The following is a 12618-nucleotide window of genomic DNA, read 5'->3' as shown; positions in this document are numbered from 1 at the left end:
ACTAGCAAACAAATTCAACTCAGATGATCAGGATGCTAGTACAAGGACATTAGCCAATTCAAAAATCATATAAAAATTTTTTTAGAGAATATTTCTCTCAACATTATTCCTGAAATTAAGAAGACAGTTTTTGAACAAAATAAAGTTAAAATCATTTTAATTATGAAAATATGTACCACATCAAAGCACAAGATATACTCCGCCAGTTTACTTCTAAAATAACTGCTATATCAAAAGAAGGGAAACAAGCGGCCAGATAATGACATTTTAATTTCCATTTTTCAATTCCATATTTTGCTTTTGGCTCTATATTTTACCTTGAATTTAGTACACTAAAATAATAACAGATTATAGAAAAGGCAAAGGCTTCATCCTTTGAAGATACAATCTATTCTTCCTATCTAATTCAAGAGCATCTGAACTTTTGCAGTTAACTGAAACCTTCTACAATTTAAGTAGCCTAATCCTCATATAAAATACCAGGTGCTAGACTTGGTATGGACAGTTTCACCTATCTTTGTATCAGAACTCTGGAAATCACAACTATTTCATAATCTCCCTCAATTCCTGGAGCCCACGTGGCAATTTAGACAGGGGCCAGAAAGGCTGCAATCTCTGTTACTCACTATGTAATCTCAGAAGTCTCCCGTTCCTGTTTCCTTAGCTATAAAACAGGGATTCTATTATCGCCGAATAATCTAATCAGTGGTCTTCAACCCAGTGGACTTCAAACTTTTTTCTAAAACTTTAGCAGCAAAACCTATTTCTCAAATATAAGCCCAACATATAAAACAGATGTTTTAGAAAGCAGAACTGCACTGAGTGACACCGGATACGGATCAGTTTCCCTTCCCCTGCCTGAGGTCCCTTCAAGGCCCAAAGCTGGGAGCTGTTCCAAAAGTTTGAAAAGCACTGGATGGAGTGACCTCTAGAAACTCCTCCAGGTCACAATGTCTGTCTCTGGGTCTTGGAGCTGTAGAAGTTTCTCTCAAACACTCTCTGAATTACTCACCCTCTTGCTTCTTGACCTTCCCTCGCATATTCTCCTTCCTTGGTCCCCAAGGACTCAGTGATCTCCTCTGTTCTGACTCCAGAGTCCTTTGTGGCTGAGTTCCTGAGAGCCACACATTAGGGACAATACTCCAGGAGTCCCAGATATAACTTAAAATATAGTTTTATTGAATTGCTAAGTTCATAACGTATATAAGGTTAAAATTTTATTATCTTGGGATAGTTCCAGTCCTCAGGCACCTTAGTGTTTATCACAATTCATTTATCCACAAACAAGGACTACAAAATTGACCACAATGTCCAAAATGATCCTTTCCTTGAATAGAAAACATCTATAAGCACTACCCATCCAAAAACACCTTTTTAGGAAGATCCAAACTCTTTCACCCCTGCCCACCCACTCCCTTTTGGCAAAATAAATGACTGACACCCAAAAATATCAAGTTCCCTCAACAAAATCTTACTGAAAATCCAATTTATCCCTTATCCATCTAAAATAAACATTACTTTATTTCTGCCACCTCAGAATCTGTTCTCACTTGTTCTTGAGACAAGGAGCGAAAGGGGTGGGAGGCAGAAGAGGGGAAAAGAGGCTCAACCACCCTTCTAGTTCTTACTTTGCTTTTAGCTACCAGTTGATCTGAGTGCACTTGTCTTAGTTTCAAGCGCAACAAGATCTTCTGCACTGAAGATGCCTTACACCAAACTACCCAGAAAATGGCAATATCTCCAGTCATGTAAAGTGATGTATCTGCAAGAGTAGGCATATAGATCACAGAAACTGCACTATTAAAGAGCTCCCTCATCGCTTTAGAGAAGCATCTAAGAACACACATAACCGTCGTTGATACTTTTTAGTCAGTTAGAAGGATCACTGGAACAATCGAATGCTAAATCCTCTACAATCTCACTATTTCAGAAACATCTAGGGGATATCCTGCATCGAAAAACTAGTGTAGAACTACTGCTAAAGTCACGCAGAACGCAAATTCACAGAATCTTCATCTTAGTTTGAAACTCCGTTTACAAATGCTCCTTTGCTAGCTTAGAAACTGTTGTAATAGAAACAATACCTTTTATGCAATGTCTCTTGGCAATTCCAGGCACAGTGCTTCATTTATACTATATATCAATACAGGCACAATGATGATGTTTTTTTAAGTCCTCAAACTATAATTACCCTAGTTATTATTAAAGGAATAAAGCACTTCCTTTACAAAATTAGTGGAGCCCAACATATGTGTTTATAATTACATCAGAGCATTTCTGGAATACCGTTAACATTTTATTTTTTCAAATTCACATACAAAATTTACACCCTCTGCCCCATGACTTTCCCACAACAAAAAAATCAACATTTAACCAAGTGAACATAAATGTCAACCTTTTTATTAGTAAAAATTTAAAGACTGAACCACCATACACTTGAGTAAACATATACATTGCTCTGTGTCTGTAGCCCCTTAAGACAAATGCAAATTCAAGCCTTTCTGGTAGTCTCTGCAAACCACTTCAACATGACAACCTTTCATCTTACGTCACTTCATGCTGACAGGTTAAATTCACAATGAATACTTCCAAAGTGTTCTTCACATTGACAGTGAACGGATGCCAGAAAAGAATCTAGTTTTAAGAACAGTCACGTGTTAGTCAGCATATACACATTTTATCTACTCTCTCATTGTATAAAGTACCTTGTTATTTACTTTCACTTCATAGAGGTTAAATCAGGCAGAGATAATAATTAAATCTGGCAAAGACCCACTAGTAAGTGGGGAGTAAGTGATTAGTATTCACAGAACACTGTGGCCAATTATCCAATTATAAGTTAAGTGAAATTCTGGTCTTGATCAATCTGGCGAAGTTCTTTCAAATAGCCACACTCTGGTCAGGTCAACAGCATTAGCCTAACTTATTTGTTATTGGATGTATGGTTACAATAACAAAGAATGTATTAGCTTCAGCCTGAAATACTAGATCTGGAATTTAAAACCATCTAATTTTATCTCTCAGATAAGGAATGACATTGACATCTATTTCTGTGGTTATTACAGGACCATTAATACACTGACTTCAAAACTTTTTGAAATACATGCTTTAGGTGACTCCCTGCTATTGCTACATAGCTGTTAAAAAGTGGGCCTGCTAATTTACAATTGGTAGGGGCTCTTCCACTCATAGAAGACTACCACACTGTTTTGGCAGTGGAGGAGGATGGAGCTCTGTAAGTGGAGGAGTGAACACGAATGGTCAATGTTACTTCTGAATCCATAGTCAGGCTGAATCACACTCTCACCTCCAGGGTCCAGGAAAATTAAGATTTGATCCCATGTCTCAGGCATGATCAAGTATGGAAATATGCCCTCATGATAGTACAGTATGCATTTGTTTTGTTCTATGATTCACAAAGCGCTCTTGTACATCGTAAACTGCAGGGTTTGCAGTGACTATAAGTGCCCTTCTTCTAAGCCATCCCATCACTGCTTTTTCAAATGTAATGAATTTCCTTATGTTGCTGAAACTTTTTTTTCAGTCCTTCCTATCACTAAAAAAAGACACTTATGTAAAAATAAATACGCCTCAGTGACCAGAGCAGATTTGTCTAAAAGAAGGAAACGGAGATGAGGTAGGATATGCAAGGAGGGGTGGGGAGAGAGGAGTGCAGAGCCTGCATAGCACTATAACAAGTCTGGCTTTGACTCTGAGTTACGTGGGGAACCACTGGAGGGTCTGGAGCAGAGGAGTAACACTATTTGATTTACGTTTTAATAATGATCTCCCTGGCTAATATGCTGAAGAAGAGACCAGAGGGGAGGTCAAGAGTAGAACCAAAAGGATCCCTTAAGAGGCCACAGCAACAACCCAGGTAAGAGACGGGTAATAGCAATGGAGGTGTTGAGAAGTAGTCAGATGCTGGATGTATTTTAAAGGAAGGCCTAAATGATCTGCTGACAGACTATGGGATGTGAGAGGAAAAAGGAATCAAGGACGACTCAATGGTTTTGGCCTGAGCAACTACAGGTAAGAGTCATCCTTACCTATCACAGGGAAGACTGCAGGAGGAACTGGGACAATCAGGAACTCAGTTTCATACAGGGAAGTGTGAAAAGCTATCCAACATGTAAGCATCCAAGTATATATGTCAAATAGGCAATTATATAACAAATCAGGTGTTCAGGGAAGAGATCCAGGCTGGAGATATAACTTTGGGAGTGATTTGTAAACGGATCACATATTAAGCCATAAGACTGGACAGAATCACTAAGGGAGAAAGTGAAACAGAAACAGAAAGAAACCCAAGGAATGAGATTTCCTTCTGATTAGAGAGATGAAAAAGGAAACCAAAAAAGAGAGAGAGAAGGAAAAGCAGTGTATGTGATATCCTGGAATCCTAAAGTAAGTATGTCAAGGAGGAAAAAGTGATTAACGGTGTCAAACACTAATATGAGAACTAAGAAAAGACCTCTGGATTTAGCGATGAGGAGGTCAGCAGTGAACTTGACAGGGGCAGTTTCAGTGGAGTTGAGAGGATGCTGAAGGCAAAGATCCGACTGGAGTGGGTCAAGAGAAAACAGAGAACGAAACTTGAAGAGAGTGAGTATAGCTGATTCTTGAGAAGTTTTGCTAAAAAGGGAAGGAGAAGATTGAGGCAATTGCTGGAAGGGGAGGTAGGGGTCAATAAGGCTATATTAGGGAAGACAACTCAGCATGTTTCTACGCTGAGAGGAAAGATTCAATAGAGAAGGGGAAATTCATGATGTAGGAGTGAGAGGAGAGAATTACGGGAATGATGTTCTTGAGTTTGCAAAACAGGCTGGGATCTTTTGTGTAAAGCTGGCCTTTGCTAAAAGCAAGGAAAAGTTCATCCTTAGCTGCAGGAGAAAAGGCAGTGTGTATGTGCACAGATTCAGATAGCTGGGTACATATAATGAAGTTTTCTTCTAATTGCTTCTTTTGTCTCAGTGCATATAAGATATATAAAGAATAGGGAACAAAGAGGTCATCGACCTATAGGTCTCAACATGTGATGTAGTGAGAAGCCTCTAGTCTCTTAATATTATTCACAACATAAAAGTTTGCCCTGAGATCATTTCCAAGGTCCTCCAAAGCCTCATTCATAGTAACCTCGTCAACTCAACACAGGACAGCTGTTCAGGCATTTTCCCTTCGCTTACAGTCAATTGTGACTGGCCTCTGGCACTATTAAAAAATGTCCCTTTATGGGTTAATCTCCATAATACATAAAGAACTCACAAAACTCAACAACAAAAAATCAAACAAGCTGATCAAAAAATGGGCAGGGGATATGAACAGACATTTCTCGAAAGAAGATATACATACGGATGGCCAATAGGCACATGAAAAGATGCTCATCATCACTGATCATCAGGGAAATGCAAATCAAAACTACACTAAGATAGCACCTTACACTAATTAGAATGGCTAAAATAACCAAGACAAAAAATAACAAATGTTGGAGAGGTTGTGGAGAAAAAGGAACCCTCACACACTGCTGGTAGGAATGCAAACTGGTGCAGCCACTGTGGAAAACAGTATGGAGATTTCTCAAAAAATTAAAAATAGAAATACCATATGACCCAGCCATCCCACTACTGGGTATCTATCCAAAGAACTTGAAATCAGCAATTCAAAGAGACCCATGCATCTCTGTGTTCATTGCAGCATTCCTCACAATAGCCGAGATGTGGAAGCAACCTAAGTGCCCATCGACTGATGATTGGATAAAGAAGATATGGTATATATATATACAATGGAATAACTACTCAGCCATAAAAAAGGATAGAAACGTCCCATTCACAACAACATGGATGGACGTTGAGGGTATTATGTTAAGCGAAATAAGCCAGATAGAGAAAGACAATCTCTGTATGACTCCACTTGTATGTGGAAAATAAACAAACGTGGACAAAGAGAACAGCTTAGTGGTTACCAGGGGAGAGGGGGTGAAGGGTGGGCACAAAAGGGTGAAGTGGTGCACCTAATATATGACTGAAAAAGAATAATGTACAACTGAAATTTCACAAGGTTGTAAACTATCATAACCTCAACAAAAAATAAACTAGAAAAGAAATGCCCCTTTCTTACCGGCATTGACATCTTCCTCAAGCCAAGAGAAAAGAAAATCCCACTGAGAATTACCTTCTGTACCTCTCTGTCCTTAAGCTCTGCTGCAGAAAAGAAGGTAAGGGCTTATATTCGGTGGTCGACTTACTGACGTGTTCTGAGTAAAATGACCTCAATGAAGTTTATTAAACTACATTTTCTGCTAATAATCTGTTAAGTCAATTACTTCCAAATGTATCTTCAGACATTTAAATCAAGGAGGAATTTGGAGATAACTGCCTACTCCCATATCTAGGACAGAGTCCAATAAATAGGCACTTAAGAAATACTTGGTAAATAAATGAGGAGTTTTAAAAGCAAGAGATAATAATATTTGGAAGAATCAATATAAACCCAGAATATCTGATAGTTATTTTTGTCATACCAATTTAAAAATAACCTCCAATAAAAAAAAAATCAATGGAAGACTAGTACTATATAAAAACGACAATATAACGAATGTCTAGTTTCTACATTTCTGAAAAAAAGAAGCAGAGAAATGTGTCTTCTGAAACAAAAGCACCGTTCACTTCCACAGTATGCCACCAACAGTAGATCCAATACACATTTACCCCACTCCTTTGTTCAGTGGTCTGGCATTTAAAATAATTTAGATCTCATAGTAATTTTCTCTTTCAATTGCAAAGTTGAATCACTTGACACTGACTATAACACTCACACAAGGAACTTATACAATAAATTAAAATTTCCATAACTATGTACATTTTACATTCCAGAAGTAGCACTTACAGGATTATATTCCTAAAAGCACTATGCACTTCAATGTATAATTTCTAAATTATTCTAGACTCTAATATATAAAAATTTTCAAAAGGTTATGTATCATGTAAATTATAGAACAGAATGTTAAATTGCCATGTAACGGTATATATTAAACACACTGCAAATTTCAATGTAATGTAATAAATCTGCCCTGACTATATAAAAATGATATAATTCTAAATCCACCTATTCAATAAAGATTCTGAAATTTTAAAAAGCCTATTCTTTTAATCTCGTCTTTTTAACTCTCCATTAAATATTTGTTTGAGTGTATCTCCAAGCGCCTGGAACAGTGCCCGTAACTCGCTGAAAGGTAAGTGTTGAGACACTATTTTAAAATAAATGAGTATTACGGTGTATAGTAGTAAGAGAAGTAGAGGGTGGATGGAAGTAATGCAAAATGTTTTGTTTGTTTTTATTTTTTTCCTTTTTCTCCCCAAAGCCCCCGGGTACATAGTTGTGTATTTTTAGTTGTGGGTCCTGCTGGTTGTGGCATATGGGACACCGCCTCAGCATGGCCTGATGAGCGGTGCCATGTCCGTGCCCAGGATTTGAACTGGAGAAACCCAGGGCCACCGAAGTGGAGCGCACGAACTTAACCGCTCGGCCACGGGACCAGCCCCGCAAAAATAACGTTTTTTGATAAAATCTCTTTAACCAGTATTAACGAGTATTTCAAAGTTTACCCAAAAAGTAATAACGTGCAGGGCCCTGAGCAAAAATGTCTCTAAAAATTTCCCTATTCTTCCCGCAGTATGCGAGTTTACGAAAAAAAAAAAAGGACAACTTCATAGGCACTTGTGTAAACAATGGCTTTGCTTACACAGGACTATTTCTATGTCTACTACTGATAAAGGAAGTATAAACACAGCATTTTACAGTTTAAAAGGCACTTTTACATACTGTTAGTTCATTAAATTCTAACAACCCTATGAGGAATATATGTGTATAAACTGAAGATCATAAGGTTAAGTTACTTGCCAAAGACTAGCAGAGGAATAAGAAATGAAAGCAAGACCTTCTAACTCCAAATCTCATTCATAAGCTTTCCAACCCACAGCGTTGCCAAAAACTGTATGTCCCAACAACATAGTTGATGCAAATACATGATGAGTCTTGGAAGCAGAGGGTCTAACTATTTTTTTGGAGAGGGTTACTAGACTGCTGGACCAGGTAAATGAGGGAGGGGGTGCAGAGTTACCTGGGCTACAGCAAAACATTTGTTAAAACCATTTCTTGGACCCCTATCAGGGATTACATCACTGTAAAATGGGAAAATCATTAAGTATATTAGGAACCTGGCTGAATCCACGCCCTCCAGGAGAATGGTTTCTCATTCCAAGAATTAGTAAATCTGTCTTGTTCAAAACCCGGCTTAGAGATGAGGTTTTCTCTCTAATGAAGAGTATATCTGGATCAGCTATAGGGTTTGTTAGGTTTTGTTTTGAACTCAGAAGGCCCAGTTTTAGGCCTGACCTACTACCGCGTCAGGACTTCCAAGAATGAACTAGGCCTATGTATTGTGATGGAGATTGCTGATTTCTCCTAATAGCTATTCTCTTCTTCCTCAGTAAGAACCCCAATTCGTTAGCTGGCTACATTGCCCTCCAGCTAAAAGACCATTTCTTAGACTCACTGGCAGCTCTGGCCAAGAACGGAAGTATTGTGAGGAATTCACCAGATCTCCCGAGAGGGAAGGGCATACTCCTATTTTTGCACCTTCCTCTTCCTGCTGACAATTTGATATTTGGAACAGCCCCTAACACCTGAAACTGCCATACCAGGCCCAGAATGCCTGCCTCCTATCTTCTTTTTTATTTAAAGATTGGCCCTGAGCTAACATCTGTTGTCAATCATTTTTTTTTTGCTTTTTCTCCCCAAAGTCCCCTGGTACAAAGTTGTATATTCTAGTTGTAGGTCCTTCTTGTTCTGCTATGTGGGACACCGTCTCAGCACGGCTTGATGAGTGGTGCTAGGTCCATGCCCAGGATCTGAACCAGTGAAACCCTGGGCCACCAAAGTGGAGCACACAAACTTAACCACTTGGCCACGGGGACAGCCCCAGTGCCTCCTGTCTTCTGTAAGGTGAAAAATAAATTCTCTAATTTAAGCTAATGTTAATTTGGCTTTGGTTTTTTTGGTTTGTTTGATCAATGCTAATGCTAACACTAACACACATAATGCTTTTTCGAAGCACCACAAATTATTCTGATGTGGCCCCTGATTAACAACAACCAATTAGAAGAATTTCAGTTTAGTTAAAAAATATTTACTGGGCACCTACTACTATTTCAAGGTATGTGCTACGGATACAACGTAGAATAAGGGATTGGTTAATCTTTGGAGATATTATAGTCTAGCTGGAAAAAAGACAAAAAGACACTTGACATTCCTGCCCAACTCATCTATTAAAAATGCAAGCCCAGCATTACTTCCTTAAAGTTTTCAGTGGTTCCCTATTGCCTTCACTTACGGTCTCGAAAGTGGAGTGTGTGAGCCCATGACATACGGCAATATTAGAAAATCTTTTATATTTATTTTCATCAAAAATATTGGACAGAATGTTACATATGCAGATAGAATCTGATATATACAGATTGAGAATGGTGCCCTCACACGGTCCATGTGTCACATGTCAAGGGTCAAGTGCAGGATGCACAGTAACTTCAGGGAAGAGTGGTACCTACTACTCAGAGACTGACAGAAGCACTTGATTTCAGAGTATTACGATGCACTGCAGTTTACGAGAGCTTGGTTATGAAGATTTACAGACTATATTACCTATGTGAGTTTTAGGTAACTCACAAAACGTACCCACAGCATAAAGACCACTACAAAGGAACTCTAGACTGAATACTAATGATGCGAACAAAGTGAACAAACAGAATAGAGCAAAGGCTTCTACTGCTAGTGTGAGCTCTTTGTTAGCTACTCTGGTAAAAACAGATCATATATAATCAGATTACAATAAGCCAGTTCTCCAGAAGACCATATGGAATGAGGATGTATGTATATAACGTAGGCTACTCTGTATTTATGTTATTATTATGCCTTCCTTGAGATATAAACTAATGAACATATGAAGCTATGACATTTGGCTCAAGATTTAAAATCTAAGCATCCAGAGGTGAAGATAAACCTCAATTGTTTTCAGTGATATTTAAAGTCACATGACATTCAGTCCATAGCTTTACCCTTTAAATTTCTTCATCATATGTTAGAAAATGTTTGAAAACGCCTTTAAGGTTTTTTAATAGAAAAGAAAAAAGCTACAAATCACTTGGAGAAATACTTATTCTCAAATTACAAAGAAAGTCTGAAATAGCAGTCAGGAAATAGTGTGATGAAAACCTAAGACATATTCCTTTGTCAGAAAATATTACTGTAAGATACACAGACACAGCTGCTGAAGATACAAAAAGACAATTTAGTGTGGGATATTTGTCCTTTGGAAAATTACAGATACTCTGAACATGTCTTGGCTAAACCATGTCTGAATAACCATAAGAACTAGGTTTTTAGGAACCTCTAAGGGAAAAAACATACCAAAGAAGAAATATTCTCAATAGTAAATAACCAATTTAAAATGTTTTATGGAAACTGTGTATATATATAAATGTAATATGCTGATGGAGTAGTTATTTTGACCAAATTTTGTGTGTGTGTGAGAGGAAGATTTGCCGTGAGCTAATTATCTGTTGCAATCTTCCTCTGTTCTTTTTCTTCTCCCCAAAGCCCCAGCACATAGTTGTATATCCTGGTTGTGAGTCAGTCTAGTTCTTCTATATGGGATGCCACCACAGCATGGCTCAACGAATGGTGCATAGGTCCACAGCCAGGATCCAAATTGGCGCACCCTGGGCCACCAAAGCGGAGTGTGTGAACTTAACCACTACTCCACGGGGCCAGCCCCTGACCAAAACTCTTTGAAGATTATGAAAAATTTGGTATCAAAATGTGATTAGGAAAATATAAGAAAGGAAAATTATAGGCCAATCTTGATCAGCAATATAAATAAAAATTATAAGCAAAATATTAGCACACTGAACTATGCATAAAAAGGAAACACATCACAACTAAGTTGGGTATTTATTCCAGGAATGTAAGGTGAGCTCAATTTTTAAAAATCTATCAATACAATCCTACATAATTAGATTACCAGATTTTTACATTTCTAATAAAGAAACATTATAAAATTATTACAATACATACAAAAAAATCATCTGGTAAAAGAAAACCAACTGAAAAACTAAATCTCAAAAATTACAATTATGTGTTTGTGTGTGTGAGTGCATGTCTGTATATAATAGAAGGGAATTTCTTTAACATAAAACAACCTGAAAAAAGTCTACCAGAACAACAGAGCAAACATCTTCCTCAATGTTAAAACATTAAAAGCATTCATCTTAAAACAAAGAATAAAATAAGAATGGTTCTCAAAATTTCTTTTCAACATTGTATCTTGTGAAGCCCTAGCGACACATTTAGTCAAGAAAACTAAAGATATAAGAACTGAGAATAAAGAAACAAAAATGTCATTTTCAAAAGATATGACTGAGTAGAAATGTCAAAAGAATCTAGAATTATTTAGATTTAATAAGAAAGTTTAGTGAGGTTGCTGGATATAAGATCAATACATGAAGTCAACATCAACCACAAAGAAAAATGTAATCCTTTCTCTCACCGAATTGCCTTGACACCTTTATCAAGAATCAGTTGACCATATATGGGTGGGTTTATTTCTGGACTCTCTAATCTGTTGCACTGATCTGTGTCTCTATTCTTTCATCTATACCATACTCTCTCAATTACTTTATAATAAAAAGTGTTGAAATTACAGGTAGTGTAAGTCCTGTAACTCTGTTCTTCTCTTTCAAAATTGTTTTGGCTATTTTAGATACTTTGTATTTCTATATAAATTTTAGAATCAGCTTGTGACTTTCTACAAAAATAAACTCTGCTGGAATTTTGCTTGGGATGACTTTGATTCTCCAGATCATAAATGGAGATCAGGCATCTTAGCAATATTGAGTCTTCTGATATAAATAAAGGATATATCTGTTTATTTAAGTCTTTAGTTTCTCTCAGCAATAGACAAAGAAAACAAAAACTAACTCTTAATGGATCATAGACCCAAATGTAAAGCTAAAATTAGAACAACTCTGGAAGAAAACACTTAACGGAAGATTTTCTGGCGAAAATGTTAGTAACTATGGGTTTGGCAAAATTTCCTTAAATAGGTCATAAAAAGCAATAGATATAAAAGAAAAAAACTGAAACTTGGACATCAATAAAATCAAAACTTTTGCTTTTCAAAAGATAATGTTACAAAAAAGAAAAGCAACACACTGGGAGAAAATATTTACAAATAACATATCCAATGAAGGACTTGTATCTAGACTATATAAAGAATTCATAACTCAGCAATAGAATGACAAACAATCCAATTTAAAAATGAGCAAAGGACTTGAAGAGACATTTCTCCAAACACATACAAATAGCCAAAACATAGATGAAAAGATGCTCAATGGCGTCAGTCGACAGATGAATGCAAATCACTACAACATTGAGATATCACTTTAAACCCTCTAGGATGGCTGTAATTAAAAAAAAAAAAAAAGGAAGATAAATGTTGGCAAGGATGTGAAGAAAATGAAACCCTTGTGCACTACTGGTGAGAATGTAAAATGGTACAGATGG

General features: G+C 37.1%; 1 protein-coding gene across 1 annotated transcript in view; it reads right to left on the bottom strand.

The window, feature by feature from the left end:
* The window catches only part of OSBPL1A (oxysterol binding protein like 1A), a 142367-nt gene that overhangs the window by 78011 nt on the left and 51738 nt on the right, over positions 1–12618 (bottom strand).

The sequence above is a fragment of the Equus quagga genome, chromosome 9 (assembly GCF_021613505.1).
Source record: "Equus quagga isolate Etosha38 chromosome 9, UCLA_HA_Equagga_1.0, whole genome shotgun sequence".
NCBI lineage: Eukaryota > Metazoa > Chordata > Mammalia > Perissodactyla > Equidae > Equus > Equus quagga.
The sequence above is the reverse complement of the archived record's forward strand: the minus strand, read 5'-3'. Positions and strand labels throughout refer to the sequence as shown.